At 43.4% G+C, this 19,666-nt stretch overlaps 1 pseudogene; it reads left to right on the top strand.

Annotated features, from left to right (window-relative positions):
* Positions 1 to 3,055: 3,055 nt before the first annotated feature.
* LOC123396807 overlaps positions 3,056 to 19,666 on the top strand; it is a 51,325-nt pseudogene continuing 34,714 nt past the window's right edge.

Below are 19,666 nucleotides of genomic sequence, written 5' to 3'. Positions count from 1 at the left end.
TTGTGCTTCTTGATCTCCATCACTAAAGCACCGGCATGATCTTCATCGTCACCGGCGCCACACCATGATCTCCATCATTGTGTCGCCATTGAGGTTGTCATGCTATCTATGCTATTACTACTAAAGCTACTACCTAGCAATATAGTAAACGCATGTGCAAGCACAAATGTTAGTTTAAAGACAACGCTATGGCTCCTGCCGGTTGCCGTAACATCAACGTGCAAGTCGATATTTAACTATTACAACATGATCATCTTATACATCCAATATATCATATCATGTCTATGGCCATATCACATCACATGCATACCCAGCAAAAACAAGTTAGACGTCCTCTAATTTGTTCTGCATGTTTTACGTGGCTGCAATGGGTGTCTAGTATGACCGCATCTTACTTACGCAAAGCCACAACGGTGATATGCAATTTGCTATTTAACCTTCTCCAAGGACCGCCTTGGTCAAATCTGATTTAACGAAAGTTGAAGAAACATACACCCGCCAGTCATCTTTACGCTACAAGTTGCATGTTAGTCGATGAAACTGGTCTCTCGTAAGCGTACGAGTAAAGTAGGTCCGGGCCGCTTCAATCCAACAATACCGCTGAATCAACAAAAGACTAAGGAGGGCAGCAAATTGAACATCAACACCCACAAACTCTTTTGTGTTCTACTCGAGATATAATCTACGGATGAACCTAGCTCATGATGCCACTGTTGGGGAATATAGCATGGGAACAAAAAAACTCCTACGCACACGAAGACCTATCATAGTGATGATCATCTACGAGAGGGAGATTACGTCCACATACCCTTGTAGATCTCTAAGCGGAAGCATTAATAAATGTGGTTCATGTAGTGGTACGTCTTCATGATCCGTCCCACGAACCGACCCACGATCCGTCCCACGAACCGCCTCACGATTCGTCCCACAATCCGTCCCGATCGAGTGCCGAACGGACGTCACCTCCGCGTTCTGCACACGTACAACTCGATGACGATCTCCGCCTTCTTGATCCAGCAAGAGAGACAGGGATGTAGATGCGTTCCCCGGCAGCATGACGGCGCTCCTATGGTGGTGGTGATTTATTCCTCTAGGGCTTCGCCTAAACACCACAGAAATCCGATCTAGAGGAAGAACTACGAAGTAGAGGTTTAGGGTTGCACGTGGCAAAGTTGTGTCTCAAAAATCCCTAAACCTCTAGTATATATAGGAGGAGGGAGGAGGCAGCCTTGCGCCAGAAGGGAGGCTCCCTTGGGTCGGCCAAAGTGGAGGAGGGAGGAGTCCTCCTCCAATCCCACTTGGATTAGGACTCCTTCCTAAATTGCCCACCTCTTTTGGATTTTCCACCTTTTTCCTCATGGGATATCCTTGGATGACTTGCCAGCCCATTAAGCCTTATTGTGCATCCAATAAACCCATGTGGATGCCTTGGGTCATGGTGGGCCCACCTAGTGGGCCCTCGGAACCCATTCGTCACTCCCAGTACACTGTCGCCAATGCCTGAAAACCTTCCGGAATCCAAATACCAACTTCCTATATATCAGTCTTCGTTTCCGGACCATTCTGGAACTCCTCGCGATATATGGGATCTCATCAAGGACTCCAAACAAAACTTCGGTCACCAACACATATAACTCAACTATATTGAAACGTCATCGAACCTTAAGTGTGCACACCCTGAGGGTTCGAGAACTATGCAGACATGACCTCAGACACTCTCTAGTCAATAACTAATAGCAGGATTGTAACACCCTGGTTTTCGCTCCCTGATTTTTTTTCATTTACGGGGTGTGACCCCGTCCATTTTCTCGATGTTATCGGACTTGTTTCGCTCTTGGGTATGTGAAGATGGTCATCTAGCCTTGCCTTCCCTAAATTCTTCCCAATCTACCCTTTCCACCCAAGACCTTTTCTCGGGGTTTCGCCGTCAAAACCCTACCTTCCGAATTGCCGGAAGGGAAATCATGATCTCTCCTGTTTCAAAGGAACCCCAATTTCTTTTGCCATGTTGCCTCCCAAACCTTTTCCCAATGATCATCCCCTATCTTTAAACCCTGGATATGCAAAAATATTGCTAAGTCATTTGCCATATGTATCATTTATAATTAATTCCTTGTTCTGTGAGATGAAGGAATTAAATCTAGGAAAATAGATATCCATCTCCAAAGCTTATGAAAACTTGTGAAGATATTCTTTGTGATCATACTGAGCTCCCATAAATTATTGGCCATCATAGAAAAAAGGAAAATTGCATTTTCCTATTTAATGCCAATATTGCATTTTGAGCACTTTCTAAAGGAACTACCATTTTAGTAGTCAGGAAAAATCCCAAATACATTGTGGAGCTTCTCCTATCCATATCTTCATCATTTCCATCAAAATCCCAAGTTCCCTAATTCAAATTTTGAGCACAACATCAAATTGCAAATTCTATCCAGTTGGTAAATTTGCAAAGGAAGTGCTCTATTCCTTGATCTCCTTGAGCTGAAACTTTTCATGGTGGTTTATATTGTTAAATCACTGGTGAATACCTAAAATCAGCTCCATCCCATTCTTCAATGTTGTCCAAGAAATTCTCCTAAGTTTCTGCCTATTTGGAAGCTTTGTGAAGGAAGTACCATGTAGGCACTCCCAAATGAGCTGAATTTATTCCAGCATCTCCATATATTCAAATAAACCCTCTCCACCAAATTTGAGCCAAATTCATCTAGCCAATTTGTCCCAGAAAATTCTTTTCCATTTTTGGCCAGTTTGTAAGTGTACAAAGGAAGTACCATCTGCACTGGTCCATTGGTTCTTTAATTTTGGCATAATGACCACCTTAGTAGACGGCTACTCCATGCCAAAATCCAGCTTGTTTCACATAGCCAATTTCTCATAAATCACTTCAAGCACCTGCTGGCAAGATTGTCTCCAGAGTCTTCAACCTCATTCAAGCAGAATTTGGACCAAACGAGAGGCATGGGGTCACTCCTGGATGTTAGGTCGACGCATGGGACAAGGTGTGCCAGACCAAGTCACACTGTGTGTGCCAATGCAAGCGGTGACCACGTGGATGGCCTACCATCCGGCGCGCTCTGGATCTTGGGGCCCTCGGCCATCATCCACCCATCAAGCTTGGGCCACCGGAGCGGGTCTATCAGCTCTGGAGCGTCCTCGCGCCCACTTTGGATCCTTCTCCCCCTCCTCAGTCCCTCTCATCGCACCACAGAAATCACCACCGCGGTTCTGTCCACCCATGAACCTCGTCGTCTTCCTCTCTGTTGGCTCCTTCCTCCCTGAACCGTCGAGTCGCAGTAAATGCCCGTCAGGTCGGCCGCTCCCCGATGCCAGGATGATGCCAGCCAGCTCACCGCGAGCTCCAGTGCGGTGATAAGGATGCCACGGCGTCGTGCTCATCCGCTAGTCGTCGGCCGGCTATAAATAGTCGCGGCCCGATCCCTCCTCGAGCACCTGAGCTCATCCATTCTCGTCTCCCTGCTCCTCTGGTCCTCCCCGTCCACCCGTCGGAGCTCCTCCTCTTCTCCTCTCCTCCAATCGCCGCCATGGCCACCGCCCCTCCCCTGCTAAATTCACAGAATGCTGATGACCCACAAGTGTTGGGGATCTATCGTAGTCCTTTTGATAAGTAAGAGTGTCGAACCCAGCGAGGAGCAAAAGGAAATGGCAAGTTGTTTTCAGCAACGTATTCTCTTCAAGCACCGATATTATTGGTAACAGAGAGTTGTGTGATAAGATGATTCGTAGCAAGTAGCAAGTAACAAAGGTGCAGAAAAGTGTCCCAATCCCTTTTGTAGCAAGGGACAAGCCTGGACAAACTCTTATAGGAGGTAAAGCGCTCCCGAGGACACACGGGAATTTCTGTCAAGCTAGTTTTCATCATGTTCATATGATTCGCGTTCGCTACTTTGATAGTTTGATATGTGGGTGGACCGGTGCTTGGGTGCTGCCCTTAATTGGACAAACATCCCACTTATGATTAACCCCTCTCGCAAGCATCCGCAACTGCAAAATAAGAAATAAGACTAAGTCTAACAACAACATTAAACTATTGGATCCAAATCAGCCCCTTACGAAGCAACGCATAAACTAGGGTTTAAGCTTCTGTCACTCTAGCAACCCATCATCTACTTATTACTTCCCAATGCCTTCCTCTAGGCCCAAATAATGGTGAAGTGTTATCGAGTCGACATTCACATAACACCACTAGAGGAAAAACAACATACAACACATCAAAATATCGAACGAATACCAAATTCACATGACTACTTATAGCAAGACTTATCCCGTCCTCAGGAACAAAAGTGACTACTCACAAAGAATAATTATGTTCATGACCAGAGAGGTATTGAATAGCATTAGAGATCTAAACATATGATCTTCCACCGAGTAATCCAACTAGCATCAACTACAAAGAGTAATTAACACTACTAGCAACCTTACAAGTACCAATCGGAGTCGCGAGACGGAGATTGGTTACAAGATATGAACTAGGGTTTGGAGATGAGATGGTGCTGATGAAGATGTTGATGGAGATGAGTCCCCTCCGATGAGATGAGTGTTGGTGATGACGATGTCGACGATTTCCCCCTCCGGGAGGGAAGTTTCCCCGGCAGGACGGCCCTGCCGGAGCTCTAGATTGGTTCTGCTCAAGTTTCGCCTCGTGGCGGCGGCAATTCCTCCCGAAAAGGTCCTCTTGATTTTTTCTGGAACGAAACCCTCCTTATATCAAAAGATGGGAGCCAGAGGGGCAACAGGGGACCCACAAGCCACCTAGGCACGACCAGGGGGGTAGGCCGCGCCTGGCAGGCTTGTGGCCTCCTGGTGGCTCCCCTCTGGTACTTCTTCTGCCTAGTATTTTTTATAAAATCCAAAATAATTCCTCGTTGATTTTCACGGCTTTTGGAGTTACGCATAATAGGTATCTCAAACTTGCTCCTTTTTCAGACCAGAATTCCAATTGTCGGCATTCTCCCTCTTCATGTAAACCTTATAAAATAAGAGAGAAAAGGCATAACTATTATACCGTGAAGTGTAATACCAGCTCATAAAGGGATAAATATCAACATGAAAGCATGATGCAAAACGGACGTATCAACTCCCCCAAGCGTAGACCTCGCTTGTCCTCAAGCGGAAGCCGAGATCAATAAATATGCCCACATGTTTACAGATAGAGGTGTCGAAAAAACAAAATGCGGACATGCAGGCATCATGATCATAATCAAAACATCAATATCGGCATATAATCTCTTATGCTAAAGTGACAATTCCTTCACAAAGTAAAGTATGGATCAAGAACCTTATTGAGAATTAACAACCAATAGCCTTCAGTCATTCAAGCAATTGTAATTTATCTTAACATCAGAAAGAGTCAAATAAGAGCTTGTAAAGCAAATCCACATACTCAATCATCCTTTCGTCTCCTACAATTGCTAAAACTCATGTGGTACTCATGAGATCAAAGTTTCAGTTGGACACAGAGAAAGATAGGGGCTTACAGTTTCGCCTCCCAACTACTTACCTCAAGGGTAATGTCAACAATAATAATTCATGAATACTTACTTCCAAGTTGATATATGAATATAGATCTTTCCCTAGCACATGACGTTAGCCAAGATAAAGGCGAAATAAGGAATTGGTGTCGATCGCCATGACTCTTTTAAGGACAAAAAGTAAAGGTACAAGATAGGCCCTTCGCAGAGGGAAGCAGAGGTTGTCATGCGCTTTTGTGGTTTGGATGTGTGACCTCTTAGTGCGAAGGAATGTCACTTTATATTGCCTCCTGTGATAAAGAACTTTATTATGCAGTCTGTCGCTTTTATGTCTTCCTCATCACAGTTTCATACAAAGCTTATTTTCCACACACTAATAGATCATACATATTTAGGGAGCAATTTTTATTGCTTGCACCGATGACAACTTACTTGAGGGATCTTATTCAATCCATAGGTAGTTATGGTGGACTCTCATGGCAAAACTGGGTTGAAGGTTTATGGATGCACTAGTAGTGTCTCTACTTAGTGCGGAAGTTTTGGCTGATATGAGGTGGAAGCAATCGTCATATGCTAAGGGATCTCTAATCATATAACATTGTTCGGAACCAAGCAAACATAATTCATTATGTTGTCTTCATTGTCCAACATCTACTTCTAAGCATGTAATAGTTTAATGAGTGTTCACAATCATAGATGGTGTCAAAGATGATATATTTATATGTGAACCTCTCCTTCTTTATTACTTCCTATTAATTGCAACAATGACCAAGGTCTACGTTTGTCCAGCCACAACAAGTTTCAATCATCAATCTTTTTATATGTGAAGCCATCACTTCCCATAAGATCATTACATGATCTTTCATGCTTTTGTTCTCTTATTATTCTTTTCTTTAGATCATGGCATGAGTCAAGGCCCTTAACTAAAACACTCTTTATTATATGACTCACGAGCTCGAATACATTGGGGGTGACACAAAGCAAAACTCAAGCCTAGAACACTAAGAACTTTATTCTACTAGAGAAAGATAGAACCAAAAAGGATCGAACTAAGAAAAAGGAAAAGGCAAAAGATGTGATGGTGATACGATACCGGGGCAACTCCCCCAAGCTTGGCACAAGCCAAGGGGATTGCCCATACCCGTGCTTAGTTGTCTTCCTTCGAAGGTGAGTTGTCTAGTCTTTCGATTCCAAGAGGGCCATCAATCTTTAATTTATACCTTGGAGTTCGATGATATGTTTATCCAGCAAAACAACTTCACGGGTGAGATAAGTATTATGAACACGAGTTATTTCACATAACCTCAAGAGTTCGATCAAGGATGGAGGTAAAAGGTGGAGATAGGGTTGAAGAAAATCCTCTTCCTCAGCTTCTTCCATGTTGAGCACAGATTGCCCTTCGTCCAACGCCGGATTCTCCTCCTTAATTTTGCCCTTAGTTTCTTCAAGCAGCCTTTCATTGGCCTCCATGACCTCCATTCTTTTCAGATCAGCATTTACTTCTTCATAGACTTGAGGGAGATCGTTCTCCCCAACAGATTCCTGAGACAACATCCTTGCCCTAAATCTGCGACAAAAACAGGCTCGAAACGAAAACAGAGGATAATTGCGTGATACGAGGGTCAGACCTTTCAGGAGAATATATAATGAATTTTTCCCGACCAAAAGGAGTACTACGCAAGAATACAGAGTCCGGGAGGCATACGAGGTGCTCACAAGCCCCCCCAGGCACGGCCAGGGGGGTAGGCCGCGCCTGGCAGGCTTGTCGCCTCCTCGTGCGCTTTTCGGACTACTTTAAATTTTCTATTTTTCTAAAAATTCCAAAACGGAGAAAAATGCTATTGGAAAAGTTTTGGAGTCGGTTTACTTACCGAATCACATACCTCTTCATTTTTGGAGTCTCAAACAGGGTGATAAATATCCCTTATGTACTCCTCGGAGTTATGGTATTAATAACATTTCTTTCCACATTTATGGGAGTACCTGAGATAAAATACTTGATTCTTTTCCCAGTTACCACTCTCAGGAAATTACCTTCCGTGTTGTTGATCTTGATGGCACCGGAACGATCTACTTCCTCAACAATGTAAGGACCTTCCCATTTACACAGAAGCTTGCCTGCAAAAAATCTTAAACGAGAATTGTATAGCAAGACATAATCACCTACATTGAACTCACGTTTTTGTATCCTTTTTATCATGCCACCTCTTAACCTTTTCTTTAAACAACTTGGCATTTTCATATGCCTAAGTTCTCCATTCATCAAGTGAGCTAATATCAAATAACCTCTTCTGACCAGCAAGTCTGAAATCAAAGTTGAGCTCTTTGATTGCCCAATAAGCCTTATGCTCTAGATCAAGAGGTAAATGACATGCTTTACCGTAAACCATTTTGTACGGAGACATGCCCATGGGATTCTTATAAGAAGTTCTATAAGACCACAGTGCATCATCAAGCTTCTTAGACCAATTCTTTCTAGACCTATTAACAGTCTTTTGCAGAATTAGTTTAATCTCTCTATTACTTAGCTCTACTTGACCATTGGACATAGGATGATAGGGAGATGCAATTCTACGGTTGACATCATACTTAGCAAGTATTTTACGGAAAGCACCATGAATCAAATGTGAACCACCATCAGTCTTTAGATATCTAGGGACTCCAAATTTAGGGAAAAATAACTTCTTTAAGCATCCTGATAGAGGTGTTGTGATCAGCACTACTAGTTGGGATAGCTTCTACCCACTTAGTGATGTAATCAACGGCAACTAGGATATGAGTATACACGTTGGATTTTGGAAAAGGTCGCATATAATCAAAACCCGAAACATCAAATGGTTCAATGACAAGTGAATAATTCATAGGCATTTCCTGACATTTACTGATATTACCTATTCTTTGACATTCATCACAAGACAAGACAAACTTACGGGCATCCTTGAAGAGAGTAGGCCAAAAGAAACCTGATTGCAATACCTTGTGTGCAGTTCTATCTCCCGCATGGTGTCCTCCGTAAGCCTCAGAGTGACACTTCTGTAGGATCTGTCCCTGGTCATGCTCAGGTACACAACGTCTAATAGCACCATCTACTCCTTCCTTATAAAGGTGAGGATCATCCCAAAAGTAATGTCTCAAATCAAAGAAGAATTTCTTCTTTTGCTGGTATGTGAAACTAGGTGGTATATATTTGGTAACGATATAATTTGCATAATCAGCATACCACGGTGTACTACGTGAAGCATTGATGACATTCAATTGCTCATCAGGAAAGCTATCATCAATAGGTTGTGGGTCATCAAGAACATTCTCCAACCTAGACGAGTTATCTGCTACGGGGTTCTCAGCACCCTTCCTATCAACCACATGCAAATCAAATTATTGTAGCAATAGCACCCATCTGATAAGTCTAGGTTTAGCATCTTTCTTTTCCATGAGATACTTAATAGCAACATGATTAGTGTGAATAGTAACCTTAGAATCAACAATGTAAGATCTGAACTTTTCACATGCAAACACGGCTGCTAAAAATCCTTTTTAGTAGTAGCATAGTTTCTTTGGGCACTGTCTAGAGTTCTACTAGCATAATGAATAACATTCAACTTCTTATCAACTCTTTGTCCTAGAACAGCACCAACGGAATAATCACTAGCATCACACATAATTTCAAAAGGTAAGTTCCAATCAGGTGGTTGAACAATAGGTGCAGTTATCAAGGGCTTCTTAAGTATTTCAAAGGCTTCCTCACAATCATCGTCAAAAACAAAAGGAATATCCTTCTGCAAGATATTGGTAAGAGGCCTAGATATCTTAGAAAAGTCCTTAATGAACCTTCTATAGAAACCAGCATGACCAAGGCAACTTGTTATACCTTTAATGTCTATAGGGATGGCATTTTCTCGATCGCATCAACCTTAGCCTTATCGACTTCAATACCTCTTTCAGAAATTTGATGTCCTAAGACGATGCCTTCATTAACCATAAAGTGGCACTTCTCCCAATTCAAGACAAGGTTGGTATCTTTACATCTCTGCAAAACTCGATCAAGGTTGCTGAGGCAATCATCAAAAGAAGACCCGTAAACGGAGAAGTCATCCATGAAAACCTCAACAATCTTTTCACAGAAGTCAGAGAATATAGCCATCATACATTTTTGAAAGGTAGCAGGTGCATTACATAAGCCAAAAGGCATACGTCTGTAAGCAAAGGTACCGAAAGGGCAGGTAAAAGTGGTTTTCTCCTGATCAGAATGTGCGATGAGTATTTGGGAGAAACCAGAATAACCATCCAGAAAGCAGAAGTGTGTGTGATTACACAATCTTTCTAGCATTTTGTCAATAAAAGGCAAAGGGTAATGATCTTTCCTAGTGGCTTTATTCAATTTCCTAAAATCAATCACCATCCTATAGCCAGTAATAATCCTCTGTGGGATCAACTCATCCTTATCATTAGGGACAATGGTACTACCTCCCTTCTTAGGGACGCAATGCAGCGGACTTACCCAATCACTATGAGCAACAGGATAGATAACACCTGCTTCCAGGAGCTTTAGTATTTCTTTTCATACTACCTCTTTCATCTTAGGATTTAATCTCCATTGATGATCGGCAACTGGTTTGGAATCAGGATTGGTTTTAATTCTATGTTGGCATAGAGTGGGACTAATGCCCTTAAGATCATCAAGAGTATATCCAATAGCAGCACGGTGCTTCCTCAGAGTTTTCAATAACTTATTTTATTCGTGCTCTGAAAGGCTAGCACTAATAATAACAGGATATATCTCTTTTTCATCGAGATAAGCATACTTAAGAGTATCAGGTAACTGTTTAAGCTCGAACACAGGATCAACCTTTGGTGGGGGTGGATCTCCAAGCTGTTCAACAGGCAAATTATTCTTAAGGATAGGACGTTGTTCAAAGATAACTCTATCTATCTCATTCCTTTCATCCATATGCATATCATTTTCATGCTCAAGCAAGTATTGCTCTAAAGGATCAGTAGGAGGCACAACAACAGAATCTAGGGCAATAATTTCATCCTTACTAGACAACTCTTTTTCATGAGGTTGTCTACCAAAATTGGAGTAATTGAACTCATGTGACACACCTTCAAATCCAACAGTGAGAGTTTGCTTCTCACAGTCAATATGAGCATTGACAGTATTGAGGAAAGGTCTGCCAGATATGATGGGACAACAGCTATCTTGTTTTGTAGCAAGAACGAGAAAATGAGCAGGATACTTAGTTTTACCACACAAGACTTCAACATCTCTAACAATTCCCAAAAGGCAGATAGTATCTCTATTGGCAAGGTGAATGGTGACATCAATAGGTTCCATATCGACAGGTGCAATCTCGTCTTTAATTTCATCATATAAAGGTTGAGGTATTGCACTAACACTAGCACCCACGTCACATAAACCATGATAACAATGATCTCCTATCTTACCAGAAACAATAGGCGTGCCAACAATAGGCCTATGTTTGTCTCTAGCATGAGGTTTAGCAATTCTAGCAGCATCTTCACAGAAGTGAATATCATGGCCATCAACATTGTCGAAGACGAGATCTTTGATAATAGCAATGCTAGGTTCAACTCTTATTTGCTCAGGGGTGTAGGTGTTCTAATGCAGCCTCTACGTATCATAATTGAAGCTCTAGAATGATCCTTTATTCTAACACGGAAAGGTGGTTTCTCAATGTAAGCACTAGGAAGAATAGGATCATTATAAGCAATGACTTTCTCTTCAACTGGATTGGGTTTAATCACATTGACTTCTAAGGGAGGATGATATTTAAACCACTTCTATTTAGGGAGATTAATATGAGCAGCAAATGATTCACATAATGAAGCTACTATCTAAGAGTCAAGTCCATGTTTAGCGCTAAAATCACAAAAAGTATTTGTTTCAACAAAGGATTAACACAATCGAACTTAAGATTCATACATGACTCCTTACCTTCATCAAACTCCCAATCTTCAGAGTTGTGTTTAATTCTTTCCAATAAATTCCATTTGAAGTGAATATCTCTCTTCATAAAAGAACCGATACAAGAAGTGTCAAGCATGGTCGATTATCATGAGAAAGCCGAGCATAAAAGTTCTTAATAATAATTTCTCTCGAGAGCTCATGGTTGGGGCATGAATATAACATTGACTTAAGCCTCCCCCAAGCTTGAGCGATACTTTCTCTATCATGAGGACAAAAATTATAGACATAATTCCGATCACGATGTACCAAATGCATAGGATAAAACTTTTGATGAAATTCCAATTTCAATTTGTTGTAGTTCCATGATCCAGTATCATCACATAGCCTATACCATGTCAATGATTTATCCCCCAAAGATAAGGGAAAGACCTTCTTCTTGATCTCATCCTTGGGCAAACCTGCAAGCTTAAATAAACCACAAACTTCATCTACACAGATTAGATGCAAGTCGGGATGTGATGTTCCATCTCCTGTAAAAGGATTAGCCAACAGTTTCTCTAGCATACCCGAAGGAATTTCATAACAAATATTTTCAGTAGGTGCAGTAGGTTGAGGAGCAACTCCTTGTGCTTCCGTTTGAGGTGAAGATACCCCGAACAAGCTCCTCAAAGGATTAGTTTCCATAGTGACAAGTGACAATAAATTTCAACACACTGTATAAATGTTTCCTTACCAAATTCCACTTACAAAGGCGCTTCGCTCCACGGAAACGGCGCTAGAAAAGAGTCTTGATGACCCAAAAGTGTAGGTGATCTATCATAGTCCTTTTGATAAGTCAGAGTGTCGAACCCAACGAGGAGCAGAAGGAACTGACAAGTGGTTTTCAGCAAGGTATTCATTGCAAGCACTGAAATTATTGGTAACGGATAGTTGTGTGATAAGATGATTCGTAGCAAGTAGCAAGTAACAAAGGTGCAGCAAAGTGGCCCAATCCCTTTTGTAGCAAGGGACAAGCCTGGACAAACTCTTATAGGAGGTAAAGCGCTCCCAAGGACACATGGGAATTTCTGTCAAGCTAGTTTTCATCATGTTCATATGATTCACGTTCGCTACTTTGATAGTTTGATCTGTGGGTGGACCGGTGCTTGGGTGCTGCCCTTACTTGGACAACCATCCCACTTATGATTAACCCCTCACAAGCATACGCAAGTACGAAAGAAGATTTAAGACTAAGTCTAAACATAGCATTAAACTAGTGGATCCATATCAGCCCCTTATGAAACAACGCATAAACTAGGGTTTAAGCTTTTGTCACTCTAGCAACCTATCATCTACATATTACTTCCCAATGCCTTCCTCTAGGGCCAAATAATTGTGAAGTGTTATGTAGTCGACGTTCACATAACACCACTAGAGGAAAAACAACATACAACGCATCAAAATATCGAACAAATACCAAATTCACATGACTACTTATAGCAAGACTTATCCCATGTCCTCAGGAACAAAAGTGACTACTCACAAAGCATAATTATGTTCATGACCAGAGAGGTATTGAATAGCATTAGAGATCTAAACATATGATCTTCCACCGAGTAATCCAACTAGCAACAACTACAAAGAGTAATTAAAACTACTAGCAACCTTACAAGTACCAATCGGAGTCGCAAGAGCCTCCTCTTGATTTTTTTCTAGAACGAAACCCTCCTTATAGCAAAAGATGGGAGCCAGAGGGGCAACAAGGGGCCCACAAGCCACCTAGGCACGACCAGGGGGGTAGGCCGCGCCTCGCAGGCTTGTGGCCTCCTGGTGGCTCCCCTCTGGTACTTCTTCCGCCCAGTATTTTTTATAAAATCCAAAATAATTCCTCATTGATTTTCACGGCTTTTGGAGTTGCGCAAAATAGGTATCTCAAACTTGCTCCTTTTTCAGGCCAGAATACCAACTGCCGGCATTCTCCCTCTTCATGTAAACCTTATAAAATAAGAGAGAAAAGGCTTAAGTATTGTACCGTGAAGTGTAATAACAGCCCATAAAGTGATAAATATCAACATGAAAGCAAGATGCAAAATGGACGTATCAAATGCCAGCCCCCTCTCCCTATTCTTCCATCTCTAGCAGCCCCACCGGACCTCGGCGGAGTGCTTCCCCACCTTCAGCTGCTCTTCCCGCCACCGAAGCGCTCAGGCCATCCGTGCGGTTGCCGCCATCCATCACGGCCGTGGGCACGCACCTTCCCGCCCTCCCACAGCCCCGCCTCCTACCGGGATGGATTTACCGCGTCACACCGACCTTGGCGGTGGCCGGAGTGTTGACGGAGGTGGCCGGAGTCGTCCTGGCAAACGTCGGTGCCGGCGGCCCTCCTCTCCTCGACGTGCAGTGTCCGGAGGTGGAAGAAGGAGAGAAAGGAGAGAGAGAGGGACCCGACAGGTGGGCCCCGACCCCACCTGTCGGTGAGAGAGGCAACCGCCAGCTGGTTAAGTGGAAACAGCCCGGTGGGGATTACGCTTTTCCTTAGGGAAAGAGTATTCTTCCAAATTGCGCGACTCGCCGAGCTGCCAGGGACCCCTGTGGAAATATTCTTTTTGCAAATAGGTCCGTGACAGAAAACGGCTTGTATCTTTTTGCTCGGGACTCCGACTAGGGTGATTCCAAAGCCCACGTCTTCGTCTCGTCAAGCCCGTCTTCTAGGAAAAATTTTCACAAGGTGGTGACACTGTGAAAATAACCCTTTCGCCCTTGTCTCCAATCAGCCCCCTTCGAGAGAGAACCGTTCTGGCGATCCTTTCTACAAACTATCCGCACCTCTTCCGGGTGTATTCTTCAACCCCAGGCAAGCCGACCACCTGACATATTCCCTAAAGCTTTGCTCCGTGTTGTTCCTGCATGTTTCATTAATATGCTTATGATTGTATATATAATAACGTGTGGTACGTGACTCTGACGAACTCTTGCTCGCATTTTATTCAATGAAAGCACCACGCCCGAGTCTGAGCTGCTTTTGGCTGACCGGGGTGGATGCTGACTTTATAATTCTCTCATGGACAGCTAGCTCGTGTTCTGAGCTGCTTTTCGGCCGTCGCGGGCAGCTGTCGAATTTCTTTCCGTGGCAGTGACCCTATGCTCTGAGCTCTTCTTCGGGCGTCTTAGGGAACTGCTACATTCTTCTTATCAACACCGCCTCATGTTGTGAGCTGCTTTCCAGCCATCCTGAGCCGGGGTTGAGTTATTCCGGTAACGTTCCAGATATGTGTTGTAAAGACCGTTCTGGTGGCTACCGATTTATTTGCCGGTATTATGCGAGGGTTCCGAGGGTCTAATTTACGGTTAGTGCTTGTAAAGTAATAACTTTTCATTTACATCCTCACTCATAATATAGAGATAGGTTGTGGTATTTCTACCGTTGTTATTTCAGGCATAATTATCATCATGTTAAGTCATTGTTGACAACAACCATGCTTGATAAATATGTTTTTTAAACCAAACCTAATGGGTTGATCTCGAGCCACCTGTCTGGGATTATCCGTGCAACCACATTTACCGATATGGGACGGCCGTGACTTGGGCTGATCATGTGACCTTTCACCAGTACTCCCAAAGAGGGAGGATTATGCAAGCGTGCTACCTTGATCAGGTGGGCGGTGATAATCCTGTGAGCCCAGTTGAGTTGAGATGGGCCCGTCCCTAGGTGGGACAGTTTTGTTTGGCCACGACGGTGGCAGCTGTCATGAGGACACAGGGCCACCCAGGGCAGGACTCCGAGGGAGGATGATTGCCGGTGGTATGACGAAAAGAGTCACGGGTCAGGCAAGTTTCGTTGGAGTAATACTCCTCCACCCGAATGGGATCACGGGGTCACTTCTCCATAGTGTGGGTAAAGTGTGCAACCTCTGCAGAGTGTCAAATCTATTCAAATAGCCGAGTCCACGATATTGGACAGCCCGACCAGACCTCAGTAGGTGATCAACCGTAAGAGCAATGATAATGATGGAAGAACTCGTCTTGTGGAGACATCGGAAGATGTCCGGTATATGACATGTTAGCCATGAGATGGCTATGAGATGAGTGGTCGATGACCACATGAGTTGGATGGGATTTTGATCAGATTCACACCAGATCATGAGAATAGTCGGAGTATAATTCATTTACCTAATGTGCTTTACTTTGTCACATTTACTTTAGAAGTTATCTTGCTCGATAACCCTGTTATACCTTGATAATTAATATTGCTAGATAGGTATGATATGTCATAGCGATTCATAATGCTCTAATATCAAATGCATGCTTGAATGCCATAGATTGATTTGCTCAGTGTATATGTTAGTTTTGGTTTGCTTGCGAGTACATTCAAAAGTACTCAGCGGCTTTTAACATGGCCAGGTTTACATAAGGATCCGTCGTACGCGAGGAGACACGGTGTTCGCGGGCTAGGAGCGTAACCGAGTCAGATCCCTGTGGATTGGAGCCGCACCAGGATCGTGCTGCCTTAGATAGAGCTTTTCCCCGCTGCCATCACCCTTGTAGTTCATCATGTAAAACTCGTATATTCATTAATAGAAATGACAATGTTCATGATACTTGTTGTAAACGTGCATGCCAGAGTGATTTCCTGGGCTGGTATGCGTGACGATCATCTGGCTACAGTGGTAATCAGGCGGAGCACCACAACGAATCCTATCAGAGCATCTAAGCCGACTATAGGTTACCCTAGCCAAACCTCACTGTCTTGTGTTCACTAGAAAGCCCAGATGGATTTCAGCCATCTTTGCCACTTGGCACGGCTACAATTGATCATAAGGCAACCCCATAGGTTTTTGGCTGCATCAGACCCCAACTCTCGTGGCCCTTGCCTCCGGTGTGAAATACTCGCACCCGGCAACGACCCGTGAGCCCTAAAACCCCTAGGTAAACCAGATATCCTTACCCCTGCTTGCTAGCCATGACATTCCTCTTCTCACTCTAGTTTGCTTTGCGAAACGCTTATAAATTCTATCTCTCCTCGACAACCTTAGGAACGTTGACTAAGCCACTTTGGCTATGGTCCTGCATCGAATGTGATGCTCTCTAAGGAAGTAGTATAAGCTTGACACCAGTGCTATTAGGAGCATGGTGCGGTTTCGCTTCTAAATCCTTAGAGATGCAACGAGTGTGCTATATTAGTTATACTAGTGGATCCTTGGCCATTTTTAAGGTCCGCAACACTTGAGCTTTATTTGCTTTTTGGTTTTCGTGATTCCCGTTTCTTTCGTCGGTTTCGTTTTTTCACTCCGACTGGATCCATCTGCAAGAGTTGTCTAAGAACATCAGCATGCCACTGGGATAATACCCAATACTCCCCATTTCAACAACAATCAAGCCATGCCAACCGCCTGATGTTCAGAACATTACCACCAGAGCTGTCAAGAATGAAGAATGGGTCAGGAGCAAAACCATGTGTAACAGACAAGGCCAAAATGTACCCAAGAGAGTTGGCCTCGGAACCGATCATACCCGAGGAAGCATTCAGGAAAGCTACCAAGAATGAACACCAGTAGGGACAAATTATTGAGTCCGCGATACAAATATTATTTCAAGAGAGTTGAACCCTGAGCCTTTTCCCCATGGACCCAAGAATCATTTATCACCCACCAAGAACATATTTCAAGAATGAGGATGCATCAAAGTTAGCAACAAAACTCCGGTACATTGGTACAAATTTCAAGGCAAAACTTGAAGTTGAACAGTGCAAATATAAAAGTTTCTGGGCACTGTGAACAAGGTCTGCGAGGAATATGGATAAGTTCGCGGTTGTCCGAATCAAGAAGCACCTATCATGCTTGGAAGCTCAGCTGAACCAGATGGAATCATTTGTCCACTACTTGTTATCGGCAACACCTGGTTTGAACATATGGCCTTCCGAATCAATTGTCCACATGAGGTCTGCACCAGTTATGCAACCTTTACAACAACAACCAGACCAACGGAAAGACAAGCGATGTGCATGACCAATGGAATATCATCAGTCAAGGTATGGCATATATTAAGTTGTGCCTCTGCTAAGGGTAAAATTCCAGATAATTCAAAAGGAAGTCGGAACTAGCTCTAGATCCGATGATACATTATAGCAAAAAGGCTTCTGGAATAAGTAACCTAGCCTTCCCCCACAAGCTACCGAGAGGAGATTATGGCACCACATTGTCTCGGTACACCACTCGGTGAGAGATCCTTATGGGATATGACACTCCCCTCTTCGATAGCATGCTAACGCAGAAAATTTCTGACATAAGTAACCCGACCTTCCGCAGCAAACCACATGAAAGAAAGATTTTGAGGTATGATACCCAGCCTTTTTCAGCACACTACTCTAGCAGAAGCTTCAAGTATAAGGAATTCCTTCTTCGCCATCGTGCCTACTGATACGTCCATTTTGCATTAGGTTTTCATGTTGATTTTTATCGCTTCTTTGGCTGTTATTTCACATCACGGTACTATTCTTATGCCTTTTCTCTTTTATTTTGCAAGGTTTACATGAAGAGGGAGAATACCGGCAACTGGAATTCTGGCCTGAAAGTGGAGCAAAGTTGAGATATCTATTCTGCGCACCTCCAAACGCCGTGAAAATCAACGGAGATTTTTTTTCGATTATATAAAAAATACTGGGCCAAAGAAGTATCGGAGGAGGGCCAGGGGGTGGCCACAAGCCTGCACGGTGCGGCCACCCCCCCAGGCCACGCCATGGGGGCTTGTGGGCACCATGTTGGCCCACTTGCCCCCCTCTTTTGCTATACGGAGGGTTTCATCCAGAAAAAATTAGAAGAGAGCATTTTCGTGGCTTCGCCGCCTCCACGAGGCGGAACTTGAGCAGAACCAATCTAGAGCTCCGGCATGACGATCCAGCCGGGGAAACTTCCCTCACGGAGGGGGAAATCGTCGCCATCGTCATCACCAACACTCCTCTCATCGGAGGGGACTCATCTCCATCAACATCTTCATCAGCACCATCTCATCTCCAAACCCTAGTTCATCTCTTGTAACCAATCTTCGTCTCGCGACTCCGATTGGTACTTGTAAGGTTGCTAGTAGTGTTGATTACTCTTTGTAGTTGATGCTAGTTGGAATATTTGGTGGAAGAGTTTATGTTCAGATCCTTGATGCTACTCATCACACCTCTGATCATGATTATGATTATGCTTTGTGAGAAGTTACTTTTGTTCCTGAGGACATGGGATAAGTCATGCTAATAATAATCATGTGAATTTGGTATTCATTCGGTATTTTGATATGTTGTATGTTGTTTTTCCTCTAGTGGTGTTATGTGAACGTCGACTACATAACACTTCACCATTATTTGGGACTAGAGGAAGGCATTGGGAAGTAGTTAGTAGATGATGGGTTGCTAGAGTGACAGAAGCTTAAACCCTAGTTTATGCGTTACTTCGTAAGGGGCTGATTTGGATCCACTAGTTTAATGCTATGGTTAGACTTTGTCTTAATTCTTCTTTCGTAGTTGCGGATGCTTGCGAGAGGGGTTAATCATAAGTGGGATGCTTGTCCAAGTAAGGGCAGTACCCAAGCGCCGGTCCACCCACATATCAAACTATCAAAGTAACGAACGCGAATCATATGAACATGATGAAACTAGCATGACAGAAATTCCCGTGTGTCCTCGGGAGCGTTTTTCCTCCTATAAGACTTTGTACAGGCTTGTCCCTTGCTACAAAAGGGATTGAGCCACTTTTCTGCACCGTTGCTACTTTTGTTACTTGTTGCTTGCTATGAATCATCTCACCACACAATCACTTGTTACCGACAATTTCAGTGCTTGCAGATTTTTCCTTGCTGAAAACCACTTGTCAGATCCTTCTGCTCCTCGTTGGGTTCGACACTCTTACTTATCGAAAGGACTACGATTGATCCCCTATACTTGTGGGTCATCAAGACTCTTTTCTGGCGCCGTTGCCGGGGAGTGAAGCGCCTTTGGTAAGTGGAACTTTGTAAGGAAACATTCATATAGTGTGCTGAAATTTATTGTCACTTGTCACTATGGATACTAATCCTTTGAGGGGCTTTTTCGGGGTATCTTCACCTCGAACGGAAGCACAAAGAGTTGCTCCTCATGTTGCTGCACCTACTGAAAATATTTGCTTTGAATTTCCTTCGGGTATGCTTGAGAAACTGCTGGCTAATCCTTTTACAGGAGATGGAACATCACATCCAGACTTGCATCTGATCTATGTAGATGAGGTTTGTGGTTTATTTAATCTTG

Source organism: Hordeum vulgare, chromosome 5H (assembly GCF_904849725.1).
Source record: "Hordeum vulgare subsp. vulgare chromosome 5H, MorexV3_pseudomolecules_assembly, whole genome shotgun sequence".
Lineage (NCBI taxonomy): Eukaryota > Viridiplantae > Streptophyta > Magnoliopsida > Poales > Poaceae > Hordeum > Hordeum vulgare.
Note: the sequence above shows the minus strand (reverse complement) of the source record. Positions and strands in the feature narration are given on the sequence as shown.